This window comes from Brachypodium distachyon, chromosome 1 (genome assembly GCF_000005505.3).
Source record: "Brachypodium distachyon strain Bd21 chromosome 1, Brachypodium_distachyon_v3.0, whole genome shotgun sequence".
In the NCBI taxonomy this organism is placed as follows: domain Eukaryota; kingdom Viridiplantae; phylum Streptophyta; class Magnoliopsida; order Poales; family Poaceae; genus Brachypodium; species Brachypodium distachyon.
The window spans coordinates 4,761,871-4,777,990 of record NC_016131.3 but is presented as its reverse complement, the minus strand read 5'-3'; the positions used below and the strand labels follow the sequence as shown (position 1 = coordinate 4,777,990).

The 16,120-nt window shown below is 43.4% G+C and overlaps 1 pseudogene; it reads right to left on the bottom strand.

The window, feature by feature from the left end:
* Positions 1-11,677: 11,677 nt before the first annotated feature.
* Positions 11,678-14,254, bottom strand: LOC100831780 (annotated as a pseudogene).
* Between the last annotated feature and the right edge of the window lie 1,866 nt (positions 14,255-16,120).

The following is a 16,120-nucleotide window of genomic DNA, read 5'->3' as shown; positions in this document are numbered from 1 at the left end:
CTATGGTTCTTACTAACAATTTTGAATTTTCTGATGCCACTCATTCCGAGACCACAGATCCATGTCCTACAAACATATCGATATATGGATCAAGATCTAGCAAGTTAAGTAGGAAAAGCACGAGCCAGAAATAATTAACAGAGGCTGGTATAGGTGCGGAAAGACAAGGAATTCGAGCTGACGGATATATATGCCAAGTGAGTTTGAGTTGGTACATGAAAAATATTGAATGTACAAATAGTGGTGGCTCATATGTTTATTGTAGGAACACCAATCAAGAGAGTGAACATTGTCAGTATGTAAGGATTTACCGTTCAAAATGGACTTTGAGCCAAATATTTTCAGTAAGTACAGATTTAGATGTTCTAAATCGATCAATCCTGCAGAACATGCATGGTCAGCTTGACCTTTAGAGAAAGGATAATTATGATCATAACGTCGTTGATTTTTTTTTGGTTTCAGTGTTTCACCCGAGGCAGAGTGCTGTCCTCGGACAAGGCCGTAGCATTGACATGACACAAGGCATCCGGCACCGCCACTGACGGCAGAAGCAACATTTTGTTAGATGGCCAAGACGGAGAGTTGGAACCATAATCACTTCCGCGCATGTGTACTCTGTATACAACGTACATTCAACGCCCATATACATGGCCCTTTTGCTCTGTTTCTTCCCACCATACAAGAACAGAGAGAATTGTTGAGCGCAGGACCAGCATATGTATAACAAAGAACATGTTAAGCTAGCTCTTGTGCAGGCATAGCTAATGTCTTCAGTCTTCACAATTCTTCTCCAATGTGATATTCTTGCATGAGCCAGAGATCGCTGGGAATGGGCGGCATCAGGAAAATGGTCGCAGCTTGTTTGTCACTAAGTCTCGATAAGCCTTCTTCCACCCGCTTCTTCTACAAAAACAGCACCACCACATGCAGCGTACTAGAGCCGTTTAGACCATGAGCTCTCTAGAACTCAAACACCACGGAATTATCGGAATGCGCTTGTATCCCAACCTCGTGAACTGTGTGCCTTCAAATAAAAAGATAGCATGCCAATTGAATTTGTTTAGACTGTCTAGCTGCCTAGTATACGGTTATTTTACACCATGTTCAGCCTCGAACAAGTTTGCACCATGATCTGTGAATTTTTTCCTCGTAGCGTGAGAGATGTGTCAGCTCAATTCACAGGTGCTAGAGGTGCTCACAGATTAAAATTCTGCTCGCTTGGCACCCATCATTTTGGCATAGAATTCTGAAATTCATTCTGAATTCCATAAACCAACTTGTTTGGTTAGAACGGAATTAGCCACATGAAATCAATCAAAAATTGAATTTCATTTCATTCCTACCAAATGAAATGAAGTGATAGATGCCATTTTTAGATAGGGAAAATCACAAGGCTAAGGTTTCAAGAGGAGCACAAGGAAACGGTAAGATCGTACTTCGTACATTAATCACACGCAGCGCCGACATATGTACGTAGGACATATTTGTCACAAAACAGAGCAAAGTGATAGATGCCACTTTTATAATAGCGCCTATTTTCAGGATTGTCGTCCAGCGCAATGTCTGCGCGCGAAGTTTGAAGAACTGATCTTGCATTCCTGCAAAACAGAGTTTGTGTTTTCCTCTTTCCGATGCCGCTCATTCAAAGCCATGTGGATGCACACATTATTTACCCATCTCTCAAGAGTTTGCTTGACGACATGTATCATTGGCAGAAGAAGAATAGACACGAGATTGGACTCTGGATGGATGGCATGTGTTGTTCGCAGCAGACTAGAATTGACTCCGACGGACGGTGTTAATTAGGGGTAGTGCTGCTATATATTGATTGTATTTATGGCTTTCCACTGCCGCTCTTTCTGGCTTCATTGCTAGGATGTTCATCTCCACAACTCTATCGAGTTTACATAAAGAATTAAAGATGTGCAAAAGGTGGTGACAATGTACAAGAGGTGAATAATTTTTATGTAATGGAATGCGTTAAATATGAGTAGGAATAATTGAATGCCTATTCACTTGTTAATTCAGAGTTGTAGATTTGCGCTGACAAAAATCATGAAGTGGACAACACATAAGCTCAGATATGTTGAATGACATGTATTAGCCAGCAAAAAGAGTAATCGCCTGGCTCTTCTGTTCTGTTCTGTTCAAAAACCTTTCGATGCCTCTTCCGTTCGCGTTGGAGGAGCATGGTTTTCGTTTCCAGTGGCAAAATTTCAGACATAGCTGAAATGAACAAAATTCAGTGAATTTCAGGCCTTTTGGTTTTAGTTTCTGCCCAATGACCGAGCTCTCACCTGGAATTGGTTAAAACCCAACAAAAATTTGAGGATTTTGGACAAAAAAACATTGAAATTTATTTGATTTTTTTGTGTATTACTGAAATGATTGAAATATTTTGACCAAAAGAAAGTTATTCCGGCATCTGTTGAAACACTAAAATCTCATTGATAGTGAGAACCATGCGGAGGATGGCAACCTCGATCCATGATCATGACCCTCCTATATATGTTTGATCGTGGCGTGTAGGTCTGGTCGAGGTGATTCGTCTCCTCCCCTTTTCAAGTTGCGAACTTATGATCCTGTTCGTTAGTTTTCGGAGAACTATGCTCATCTAGGACTGTGGCTTGTATTAGCAAGGTATCCCACACACTAGTCCAGAAAAGATTGATGCCTGAAGATTCTTTATCACATTATGAGTGACCTAGCAACACATTCATGATTTAAGCAACAGAGAATGCACAATTGCGGTGGAATTTGCTGAGATTTTCCTGATGCTGCTCATTCCAAGACCGTGGATCCATGCATTGTTGCTTGCAGCTTCATCAATATAAAGATCTAGCAAGTTAAGAAGGAAAGTCTAGGCGAAGAAATAATCATTAGACAGAGAGGTTGGTGCAGGGAAAACATGGAGTTTCTGGGCAAGATATAATGTGTAGTGGTGGTTTTGAGTTTGATAGGTCGAAGACCTGACCTTCTGGGCGAGAAATATATATGTACCAGTGGAGTTTTTTGGTATTGGTAGCTATGTGAAAAGGTTCAGTAAAGGTTGAATGAATGAATGTACAAGCAGGGGTGGTCCATGTTTGGCGCACCCCCATTCAGTATTCTTCACTCACCGCCCACTTTTGAGTACCAATACGTATTGTTTTACCCTTTCTAGACCAACGATGAGTTAAACATCATTCCCTACGTTGCCTTTCGTATAAACTCTCCCTTCCCATTCAGTCACCACCCATCGTCCAAGGCAAGCCTTGTTCTAACACGTCCGTGGCCCATATATAACTAAATGTTCGCAAGCCTCGCCTGTGATCGAGGCCGTGATGAGTCAGCTATTTTCGCTTGAAGCATAGCTCGTTTGGAATGACGTGAAGCAGCAGAAGCCGTCTCTTCAGAACGAGGGGTTGGGGCCGAGCGGAACAAACAGTTTTTTTAATTCCGACAAATAATTGAGACCGGCGTAAGCTTTGTCGATCAGTTCTTCCATCGATCGAGGTCGATGGCGGCGGCAACCGGTGAGCCCCTCGACGCTGCATGGCTGACCAGGCGTCCGCGTTCATGGCTGTAATGGGCAGCAGCTAGCTCGCAGACCAGACCCGTGCCGTACGTGCGTGCTTCTCTATTTCCTACTGTTTGTTCCGCAATTCTTGCGTAGTTGCGCTTGGTTCTGAGTTTCTAGTTTCTACATAGTTGTTGCTACGATCAAGTTCCTAAAAGTTTTTTTTTTAGGAAGGCCATAATAATAATTAAACAAGAGTAACATCGAAGAGAACTAATAAAACTTGGAGGATTGTCCAGCCAAACATGCGGTGGATCAACCCTAACTACTCTAACTAGCTCATGTGCAACCTGGTTTGCTTTTCTCGGACAATGCTCAATGACAACCTTCCCGAACTCCTTAAGGGCTTCGATGCAATCAATATAAATGGCGGCAGCTGTGAAGAGAGCCAGTTTTCACTTGTCATCTCATGCACCACCTCAACATTGAGATGGAGTTTTGTTCTCTGTTCCGTCCCACCTTGCCTCCTAGATGTATTGGTAATTGGTGCATCTTGCCCCTTAGATGCAATCAGATGGACGGTTGACATTTCATATGCAGCCACTACAAATGTGGACTTAGCTGTTAGCTAACGTGGTAAATCCAAAGTTTCTCTATCGAAGTGCAACCCCACTACGTCCCTTTTTTCTTCTTCTTCTTTTGAGCTTCAACTGGGATACAAGATGTAGAATCTGATCAGATGCACAGCAGCACACACCACACTCGTGCCCACCAGAACACACACACCCCAGCTATGCCCCTAACAAGACCTACAACCTATAACTAATGCTTTCTGCGAGACTTCCGAGGTCGAGAGCTCTGCACGTATAGACTACCGTTTTCAAGATTCAGAAGGGTAGTGTCCTACTGAATTGATTGTGACTGCGAAGATGACTGACGGGCATGTCAGAGAGTCAATTGTGGCGGCAACGTTCGGCGGGTGCGATGCAATCTAAGGGTCGGGAAGGCCTTAGTTTGTTATGCAGAACGGATCGGATCGGATTGGAAAATACCAAGACCATTCCCATGAAGCCATGGACAGATCATGTGGTTCTAACAAACAATTTTCTGACGCCGCTCATTCCGAGGTCACGGATACATGCCTTACAACCCTATCGATATGGATCAAGATCTAGCAAGTTAAGTAAGAAAAGCACGAGCGAGAAATAATGAACAGAGGCTGGTATAGGTGCAGAAAGACAAGGAGTTCTAGCCGAGGATATATATGACAAGTGAATTTGACTTGGTACATGAAAATATTGAATAGTGGTGGGTCATATGTTTATTGTAGGAACGCCAATCAAGAGTAGTGAACATTGTTAGTATACCTGGGCATGGTGGCCCGGCCCGAAGCCCGACGTCCCGGGCCGGGCTCGGGCTTCACTTTCCAGTCCCAAGCCCGGCCCGAAATGAGTAAAAACAGGTATTTTTAGGAAAAATAGGTATAAAAATCATTTGTTTATCCCGAAAACAATTATTTTAATGCTAAACGGTCATTTTCTCGGGCTTCGGGCCGGGCTCGGGCTTGAGGTTTCTTGTCGGGCTTTATGAAGCCCTGTCTGAAACCCGGCCCAGCCTGGGGTTTGCTCATGTATAATTGTCAGTATGTAAGGATTTACCGTTCAAAATGGACTTTGAGCTAAATATTTTCAATAAGTACAGATTTACTTGTTCTAAATCGATCAACCCTGCAGAACATTCATGGCCAGCGTGACCTTTAGAGAAAGGATGATTATGGTAGCGTCGTTGATTATTTTGTGGTTTCAGTGTTTCACCCGGGGCAGAGTGTGGTTGGGTGGCTTGATTTGGAACACATGAAAGAAAAACACAGAAGAAATGGTAGAAACACAGGTATAAATATGTCCTAACTCCCCGTCTACGGTTTTTCATTCTTCACAAGGAAATGCATTGGTGAATCCATAGAACAGAGACCTCTTTCCTCTGTTTTCCCGTGGTCACAAGAAACTGAGGAAAACAGCGCGATGTGTCGACCACCAGCGTGAAATGAAACCGCTCAGATGCGCTCGCTGGCGACGGGTCACCAGCGCTGCACGAGACGATGGACAAGGAGTCCTGCATCGAGGGCAGATGCAATTTACTCTTTGTCGTCTCTAAGTGATACAGTATGCTGGACGTACAGAACTGAGCTCATGATCCCACTCTCATTGTAATCCTTGAGGCTTTATGAAGAGATCTCAAATTTACTCAAAAGATGGCTTCCACTTCAAACTTTGCACATGCCAGACAAGCAATGGCCAGTGACTAATAGCATTATATGGGTCACCAACTCACCATTAAGTTGTTTTCATATGTTCACATCCGTTTTTTTTTTTTGAAATTATAGAGGATTTTCTTTCAAGTAGTTAACATGGCATACATATGGGTAAAGCAAAAGAGTGTGCTCTGAGATACTCAATTGATTTCTTCGATGGAGCAATGGAGCATGATGATGTTCTTCATTTCGCAAGAGAAAGTATAACCAGCATGGCCACTTCGTCGAGTGCTTATTTTGCTAATTTAGGTGTGGGCTCTAGTCGTTTCAGAGTTCTCGGCATCCTAGATAAGTAGGCACCCATTCCTGCATGCACCAGATTGAAGATCAGATCAACTCTTTGGACCACGAACGGTCATCCCGGAACTGATGAAACGTGTGGATTTCTCCTGGTGTTGCTGCTACGTAGCCAAGTCTCCAAAAGACCAGGAGCCCCAGTCGAGGTTCATGTACTCTTTGGTGAACGAGTTTTCCTGCTGCATCTCACTCTAAGTCCTGAACGTGCACTATTATCATCCTATTGTTCCCTGTTACGATCGATGTACGCAAGAAATTCAGCACCAGGAGGAAGCAAGGAAACCAGACAAACTGAACAAAGAACAACGTCAATAGACGAGAGAAGCACCTCGCAAGGACACGGGAGATGCCCTTTGCTTATATGTGTGTAGCTAGAGGCAAGAGAGATGTCCACACACTTTTTTTTGACAAATTTTAAAACTACGTACACTTATTTATGCACGGAGGGAATAGGTGCGTTGTTATTTTTTTTCAAAATCTGTTGTGTTGCAAGATTTAGATTCCCCTTGAGTGAACTAGCGAAATTTTACTGATGGGCTGGACTGTAGCGTTGGCCCGCTGATATTGGCCCAGGCCCAGTAGTACGGAGGGTATGCATATTAGTACCTAATTGGGGGCGTCTTATAATTATTTATGGATTCTAATTTTTTTTTTATGGGCCTTGGAAAACTATCTCTCTTGCGTGTATTCACAAATTCAACAATCATTGAATACCAAACTGAATTTCTCGGTTAACCAAATTTATGGTTTCTAGTTTGTCTTTTTACCAAAACGGTTTCTAGTTTTTTGCTGCTGGGTTTGTCACCATTTGTCACTAAACACCAAATTTACTTAAGCGAAATTTCGGTTTCCAGCAAAAATGTCCAGACCTAGGAGCTCAGTGCTAAGAGGGAGAGGCTGAGTGTTCTGTGCTGCAAGATTTTCTTTTTTAACCAGAGTCCGAAGGACTCAATCCATTGATTAAGAAGAATAGAGTTGTCCAATTAATTAACGAAAAATCGAGCAAAAACCGTAACAAATGCCCAAAGCAAAAATAACCGCACCAAAGACCACACTGGGCGACCTGACCACCCACACTCACTCAACGCACACAGCCGAAAGAAGATAGCCGTCGAGGTTGCACGCATAAGCAAGAAAGGGTGGCCAGACTATGTACGACACACATCAATTGCAAGAAAAAAAGGCAGACAAACAGTTACTCATAGCCCATGAGTTTATCTAGGAGTCAACGCGCGCTGACCATTCTGCAGAAGCAAGGAAAACGCGCCCCCTCGTTCGTGGCCGTGACCGGCGACGGCTCGCTTGCGTTTCCTTGGCTTGGAAGCCACCCGACTTGACCCGATCCGAACACATCCAGGCCCGGCTTAGCCTGAACTTCGAAGCCAACTGACAGAACGTAGTAAACTGGTACCCGAAGCGGCACCGTAGACTCGGCTGCTTCGCAGGAGCATCTCGCTTACTAGTTGACCCATGTGGACACTTTGCGCCCATTTGTTTCTCGATGCCGCACATTCCCAAGACACACACGCAGCTTCTGCTAATTCAGTAGAACTGAAATTAGCTAGGCTAGGCTAGTTCGGCCCAAGATAGAAAAAATAGACTTATGAATTAATTTAGTCTCTAATTCGTACCCTCCGCCGGCTAGCTAGGCTAAACAAAATGAGAGGGAACCCACGCCCCGATTATGAGAGGTACCGTCATCTTTAGCCCTATCAATAAGAGGCTTGTTGTGCACTTGCGCTAGCTAAATGAGGACAGACACTGCAATAATGTAGAGAAGGAAGGAGGACAATTCGTACATACGAGTTGGTTGGAAAATAGTCCCTTCATTTCATAAAAGTTGGCGTATTTTGTTTCGCTAAGACAAACTTTTGACCAAGAATTATTTTATTAATATGTAAGTTATATGATACGAAACCATGATCGTTAGTAAGAATTTTTAAAGACGAATACATTGATATAAATTTCATGTATGAAAAAACACATATCAAAAGAGTTTTTATTGGTCAAAGCCTTGTCTTAACGAAACAAAATACGCCAACTTTTGTGAAATGGAGGGAGTAAATACGTAAGTCACAAACTTTATAGCATGACGTATGTGCGTGGTCATACGATTATGTATACTTTGAACTCTTTAACGGGAAAAGACAAGTTGGTCATTCTTATTATTTTCTTAATTTGGCATTTTAGTGTAAGTATGGATGAATGATGCAGCAGGAAAATCGTCGCGCTTTCGACCTATCAGCTCCCCAATGCTTAACCGGACGGACTGATTCTCTCGTTCTGTTCTAGTAGAAACTTGATTGATTCGTTCCTGTTCAAACAGCTAAAGGATTGAAGTATCTGATTTCGCCCCCCTAATCTCAACTCGTCCTCCTCACGTCGAATTGCTGGCTCCGTCCGAGAAATCAAACTGAGTCCAAAGAATGCACTTTAGCTTTTCTGGGATCAACGAGCAGTTCAGGCAACAGTATAGGCGCCCAGAATCAGCCCTGGGCCTGTGCTGTACATCGAGCTGATCAGCGTTTCCAAGCTGCAGAGATGTTGTGACAAAACATGTGCCTGACCCTCCTGCTGGAATACTAAGGACACCAACTGCTGAACCTTCAATCACAAAGCCATGGTTTGCAGCAACAACATGTGCCCTACACCCCTAAATGCTGCAAAGATGTCTTTTTCGGACCCCTATCCTTTCTGGACAGAGGATAGGCTCACCTTCCTTGCACCATCGATGTCACCAGCATGTTGCCCTCCAACGGTTCTGGCAAGTCTCACTCCTAAATGAGCCAACACGTACCCCGGCGCCGGACCCCGGCGCTTACAAGTTGACCCATGTCAAATCCACATTGCGCATATTTGTTTCTCGATGCCGCACATTCCTAACTCCTAAGACACACAATTCTAACACTCACAGCTTTTACTACTTCTATATCTATAGCAATTGTCTCAAGCTATGCTAGTGAAGATAGAATTAGACTTTCCCCGTCAAAAAAAAGAAGATAGAAATTAGACTTATGAAATATTTAGTGCCTAATTCGTACAATCCGTCGACTAGGCTAAAAAGGATGAGAGCCAAATGAGAGGGATCACACTATTATGTATATTTGCAATGAGTAGAGATGGAAAGGCTTGTTGTGCTAGCTAAATGAGGACATGCACCTGTAGTATATAGAAGGAGAACGACTCGTACATACAAGTTGGTTGGGAAAATAAGTTAGGTGTATAATTCTAAACTTTATAGCATACACTAATACGTTGGTGCGTGGTAGAGAGAAAATGTTATACGGAGTACTTATTAATCCACACGTCTAGACCTTGTGTAACTCCCGAGAGAATAAAAACGGAAAGGATGAGTATACCCGTCTACACAAATTTTTACAAATTTTAGTTCAATTAGTGGCAAGAACTACAGATACTCAGAAGTAATTTGCTCAAGATGCAATTGGCTTTACTAACTGCTTCTCACGCAAGAAGCAAATATGCGGTCGTGCAACAATAATTTTGATCCGATCGAGGCAAAACAACACTACCCTCAAAAGAACAGAATATGGTCTATTCAAAAATGTGATTTGTGCTTGATCCTATTTCAAGCCTGGACTATTAAATATGAACATTCTAAACCGTTTAACCTGAACTCTAGCACAGTTTTGAGTAGCAGTTTTATATGTTTGCGCTTCCAAAAAAAATGGGGAAAATGAATACACACATGACATGCTACATGATTGTAATCTGTGAAAAATCATCTAAACCTAGAACATTTTTTTTATCATGGGCAAATATGACCACATTTTTCTTCTCTTATTTGTAAACAAGATGTCAAGATAGATATGGTCATGCTTTCTTATGAAATTTTCAGCTCTCAATTGCAGCACACTCTTTGTTACATGATTTGTTTTCCTTTTTATTCTAACTACTAGCTAGTATGAATGAATGAACTAGCACATCTGCTCATGCAGCAGGCTGCTGGCAACATTGTGTTGGTCCACTTGACTTCAAGAACGAAAAGGCAGAGTGAATTTAACTTGATAGATTCCACCAGGAAATTTGGACTACATGTCTACTCTTTGGAGAATCAATATTATGAATTCCCAATTAATTTTTTCGAATTAGCTGTTTGTTTAGAAACATGAACACACTCACATGCACCACACAAAGTCACCGTTGACACCTCACTATATGTGAACACATTGAAGGAATATTTGATCTAATTGAGATAGACCGAACGTCAAATATGTGGTTCGACTCCTGGTGTTTGGTTCACAATATATTTTAAATGAACTGCCGGAGTGACAATTCATTCAAACCCTCGTCGGTCGGTCCTTTCAATTAGAGCTTCGAGACAATAACCCACCTTGTATACAAAGCAAACCAAATATACTAGAAACAATTCACGCTTTAACACCTGCAGATCTGTTTCTAAAGAAAAAACACTACCTGCAGATCACAACAGAACAGGATAGGCAACTGTTATTCTAAAAAATAGAAAATCATTAACTGGAGTATATACTGAAATAGCAAATTTTCTATGTCATATTTTGTGTGGACAAATTAAGGTCTTTGTTTTGTTTACTTGCCTCAAGGGTCCTTAGTAAGCCAGGTCAAAATTTCTGGGTTGTCCAGCTAGCAATTCCTGCCAAACAAGGTTTCTTGATGCCCCTCATTCTCAAGTGGTGAATATGGGGTACTTCATCATTGTACCAATATCACCACGCCAGGAATTTCAACGGAAATAACAAACATGGAAAACATAAGAACTAAGCAAAGTGGGCATGAGTAGATGAGGGAAGCACCTTAGCGAGAGGGAAAGTTGAATGTAGATAGCTTTCTTTATATAGGGAAATATCAGGCAAAAATCACCTTCACGGTACGGACTGATCAAATTTCATAGAAATCATCTTTAGAAATTTCAAAAAGATCTACAAAATAGAATATGTTGGAGGCATGATGTTCTACAACCGTGCAAAATTCAAGTTAAAATTCAATTGCACTTGGAAAGAATTAAAAAGAGAAATACACAAATGAATAGTCCCATATACTAGTGAAGAAGTACTATCCATGCTGAATTATTATTATTCCTTCTGTTAAATGCAGTTGAGTTCGGACTTCAAATTTTACACATATATAACATATCACTTCCCTAACAAAAGAAAAAAATTAAAAATATTATAGTGGTTTTCACTGGATACGTTGCCCCTTATGTATTGGTAGATAGAGCCACGTGGGATATTCGTGGCAGGAAGAAATTGAATTGAGAGAGAGAGAGAGAGGTTAATATGAAGTAGATATCAGTAGACCTTATAGATTCTTCGAAAAATGCCACTGCAGTTCCAAGTTTTGCCTAGGCATTTTTCGAATGATTAGAATTCCAGTGGCATTTTTCGAATACACGAGATTAGCAGTGGCATATATAAAATGCTTAGTTCAGCTATTAATTGTCATAGTTTGTCATATATGTTTAAGGCCTTGCTAAACTCTCACAAAAAAATCACATTAGTTCCTGCTAAGAATGCAATCAGTTGCATGTTCTAGTAAAGGTAATTTCAGAGAAAGCAAGTTCAATATGGTGTAAATTTTGTCAACATCGAGTGAATCAATACAAATCCCTAATCTCAATAGGGGGCAAAACCAAATAATCGTACGTATAGATCACAGCATACAAAACACCCACCAGCCTTCCGACGAGGGGATCAAAAGCCGTTCACCGATCACTGCCTGCTCCGAGGCCGGAGATCGTACCTCCGGCTAACCGTGGTGATAAAGTTCTCACCGACGACCTCTGCAGGCAAGACGTAGTTCGGATCCCCTTTGCTGTCCGCTTCATCCGTCAACTCGTCAAACACCCAAGGGTAATTCCTCAGGCTCTCTTCGCTCCTGCTGTACGAGAGCATCCTCTCACCCTTGTTTTCCTCTAGTGTTCGCACTTTCTCGATCAGTGTCTGGAGTAGCCGATGGTTCAGCAACTCGTAATCTCTGAAAAACATAATCAACAGATTAGTTAATTTTTCGGTCAAAAACAGATTAGTTAATTAATTGCCATGAGAATTTAGATGTAGTATTATCAGGAAGTTCATCCTCGTTTCGTATATACCCACCTGAATGTGAAAATGGAATGCAATGTCTGGATTGTGGCAGCAGCGAGGAATATTGATCTGACCAAGAACACCTTGGACAAGACCCAGAATTGATTGTCGAACCGGATCCGATCCTGATCAGACCCATTTCCAGCAGAAGCGTGATGCACAGACCTGCCAAATTAAACATTAGCAATGGAACAGGATGTAACATTTTATTGAGATGCAGTTAGAAGTACAGACTCAATCATTTTAGTGTTCTAGTTTTGCTGTTGCAGTAGCTTTTGGTGCTGCTACTGTAGTCTTTCTGGCTGTTGTCGGTAGGCTCTGTAGTTTAGGTTGGTAGGGCGCGCTGGTAGTAGTCTTCTGTATTATTCCTACAGTTTTTTTTCTGACAGTTTGCATTGAGGATACTGGTTGTTTTGGTTTCATTTAATAAAACAAAATAAAATAGAGCCGGAGAGGGGTCCATATCATCTAAAAATAAGACTTCAGATCAACCTGAATTCTTACCAAAGTAAAGTTGGCCCCTGATTCTGAACGTTTGTTTCGCGCACGTGAGCATGTAGATGAGGAGCACTATGCAACAATAGAAGAAGGCCTTGATGAAGCGGGACTCGGCAAGAATGGCGTTGTGGAGGATATAAAGCTTGTCCAGTGCAGCGAAAATGTTGGCCTGCTTCGCTCTGAACTCTTCCTGCAGCAGGGTAAAATATCCAGTTAGCATACAAGAGTGAGTGAAATCTCTTATCACTAATTGACAGGAGTAATTATATATGAGAAAACATTAACCTGAGCATCCAGTATGGAGTGTGAATTTTCGATGAGATGGTCATGAGCTTGCCGGATTTGTTCTTGCTTGGATAGCAACTCCTCTTGCTGGCGTTGGCCAAACTGTGCAAGTTTCTGCATGGTTTCTCTGCAAATTGCTCAGACAAATATATATCAGCATATTTTCAGTCAATTCCTAACTAACTGCTACTGCAATATTTTGCAAAGTGGTTGATAGATAAGAAATACATACCTGCTTTCCTCAAGAGCCTTTGACTGAAAGCTATAGAGGCTATTCAGCCCTGCCATGGCCTTACTCTGTTCCTCCAAAAGCTGCATCTGATTCTCCAATGATTTGCCCGCCACGCTCCCAATCTTATCCGCAGTGCCCTGCAAATCCTCCATCTTGGAAGACAGGGAATCACCAACATTCCTTATCTCCCTCTGAATATCCACAGTCTCCTCTTTCAGCTTATCCATCCCATTCCAGAGCTTCTCATACGACTCCTGGATGCGCTCCATGCCGGCATCGATCTTCTCCCTCATCTCGGCCTGCCCTCCCTTGAGCTCTGCCTGTGAGGCCAGGATCTCCCTGGACTGATCAAATATCGCCCTAGAGTGACCCAACACGTCGTCTACCAGGACCTGCACGTTTTTCGACGTCTCGGCGAGGCGGTCCGCCTGCTTCTTGACATTGTTGAGCGTGTCCTGCACTTTCCCGGACTCGCTGATGATCTTCTCTGACCTCTCCCCGATCACCTCCAGCATTTCCATGGAAGATCTAGAGGACCTAGAAAGGCCATTGACGAGCCTCTCTGTATTGTGCTTGAACGCCTCTGCCTGCAGCTGGTGGCAGAGGGTGTTTGTCTCGAGGAAGAACTCGAGGAACACCTTGTGCTCCGAATCGCCGAGCCGTTTGAGGCAGAGCGTCGTCTTGGACGCCTGGCTGCAGGAGGGGAATGGCTGCCTGCCGGAGTCCTCCTGGAAGCAGCTGCTGAGGTGCCACGCCAGGCGCGACTGAAGCTCCTTGTCCGCCATGATCTTGCTGCAGCTGGCGAAGAGCTTCCCGTAGGCCTCCTGCCAGCAGTTCTTGGGGCCGGCTAACTTGTTCTGCGCGTTCTCTAGCAGCTTCAACCCTCGAGGGTTGTTGTTATTGTCGTTGTTCATGGAGAATTCGGCCACCGGATCGTCGAGCTCCGTCGTCGTTGGGGTTGTCGGCGACGGCGGGGAAGACAGAAGATGTTCCATGAGAGGCCGCTGCTATGTTGTAGGCAGGCTAGAATCAACAGGATCACAAGCGACGCGCTTCGTCTTCTCATGGTAAATTTATCACCGGAAAGAAGGGACCTGCAGGGTTGGAATCAAAACTTGCAGATTAATATATTGCGTGCTAAGACGGATCAAGAGGGCAAGAATTAATTAAAACGTATTATTCACTGGATACAGATCGTTCTACTCACATTTTCATGTCACTCTGAGTTATAATTACCAAATTAAGGAGGCGAAAATTGCAAGTTCTTGATTATTCCCCAATTACTCATGAGACTTAAAATCCAACTATGTATAGAGATCCAATTAGGTTGCAACCTAACCAGATTCGCCTCTCTCCAACAGCGCAACGAGAGGCATTCCTGATAAATAGCGTTCGGGTTTCTTAGCCGGCAAGGTAGAGTTAAAGGGACTTTCTTGCAGGCACAAAACTACACTTGAGCAGACTAGATCTCACAGGGGTAATTAATTGCGGTTTCGTTTGGAATTTCCTAGTTAATCCTCTGAGAATGCCAAATTGATAAGCTTAAGGTAGTAGAGATCTCTTGACTTCTATGTTCCGTTCAGCAAGGAAGGTTTTGCTAATTAACCAGTTGATCCCAACTAATGAAGTCGGCGCCAAGGGAGAGGGACTACGACCCACCGTGTCAGCGGACATGTCTCTACCCAACCACTGGGTCAAGAGGGCAAGAGTTAAAACGTGCAGTATTATTCACTGGATACAGATCGTTCTACTGACCTTTTCGTGTTCCTCTGAATTAGTTACCAAATTAAGGAAGCGAAATTTGCAAGTTCTTGATTATTGCCCGATTACTTCAGACTAAATTTGCGATGCATTAATTACGCAAGGTGAAGTTCACGCACAGGGACTAGAGAAAACCTTGGAGTGATTTGATTTCAGTCGAAACGAGAAAAGCATCCGGCCGGCGACGGACTGAAGTAGGAAGGCAATTGAAACTCACCGGCGGCGCAGCCCGGCCGTTGGTTAATTTGTCCCGGCGATGTTTGGAACGGGCACTGGGGGCAGAAACGCGAAATCGCAGCGCTCCTCCTAGCCAGCCGTCCGCTTCGAAGAGCCGACTCCTCGCCAGGGCGCGTGCAAGAAGAGAAGGAGGCAAATCGATCAGAGGGGAGACGATCAACCGACTTAACTCTGTTTTTTCTTCCTTTTCTTTTAGAGGGAGCAAGCAACCGACGTAACTTTTCATTTCCTTTTCTATTGAGCTCTTTTACGGTACCCGAATTTAATATGGACCGTTTATTTGTCTGATCTAGTGGCTAGTAGTATTTGGTACTCTTTTTTTAGTCCCATGGAGTACCGAGTCTAAAACAACCGGAGTACCATGAGTTGAGGGCAAAATTGTAATTGTGCGAGAATAGTTTGGTCTTTCCCGTGCTCAACCAAAATTTGGTTTGCAATTAATCATTATTTTAAGGGTTCACTAAAAAAACTTCTTCATGTGACCTAACCCAGCCGTCATTGTCTGAAAAGACGAAAAGCCACGGCCTGACGGCCATGCCGGCGGAGGAACGAGCCCACCGTGCCGATCGATTGGGCGGCCCCAGGAGGAGCGGAGCACGTAGCGCACGACAGAGCAGGCATGCAAACAGCGGCTGAGCGCACAAGATGAACCGTGACAAATCCAATCCAGACGAGATAAACAGCATGACGGACGGGGATAAATGGAGGACACGCCATGCCTCTGTCCTTGCCACTGCTGCCACCGGCAAGACCGCAAGTCCACGCACGACCGCCTGCGCTTGCACAGCAATTTGAAAACAAAAACTAGCATGGAGGAGGTGGAGTGCAAGGGGTCCTCCACGCTCAGCAACAAGCTGGACTGCTGGAGCTAGCACCAGCAAGCAGATATAGCCGGAGCAGCGCTCCTGTGCGATGGAGAT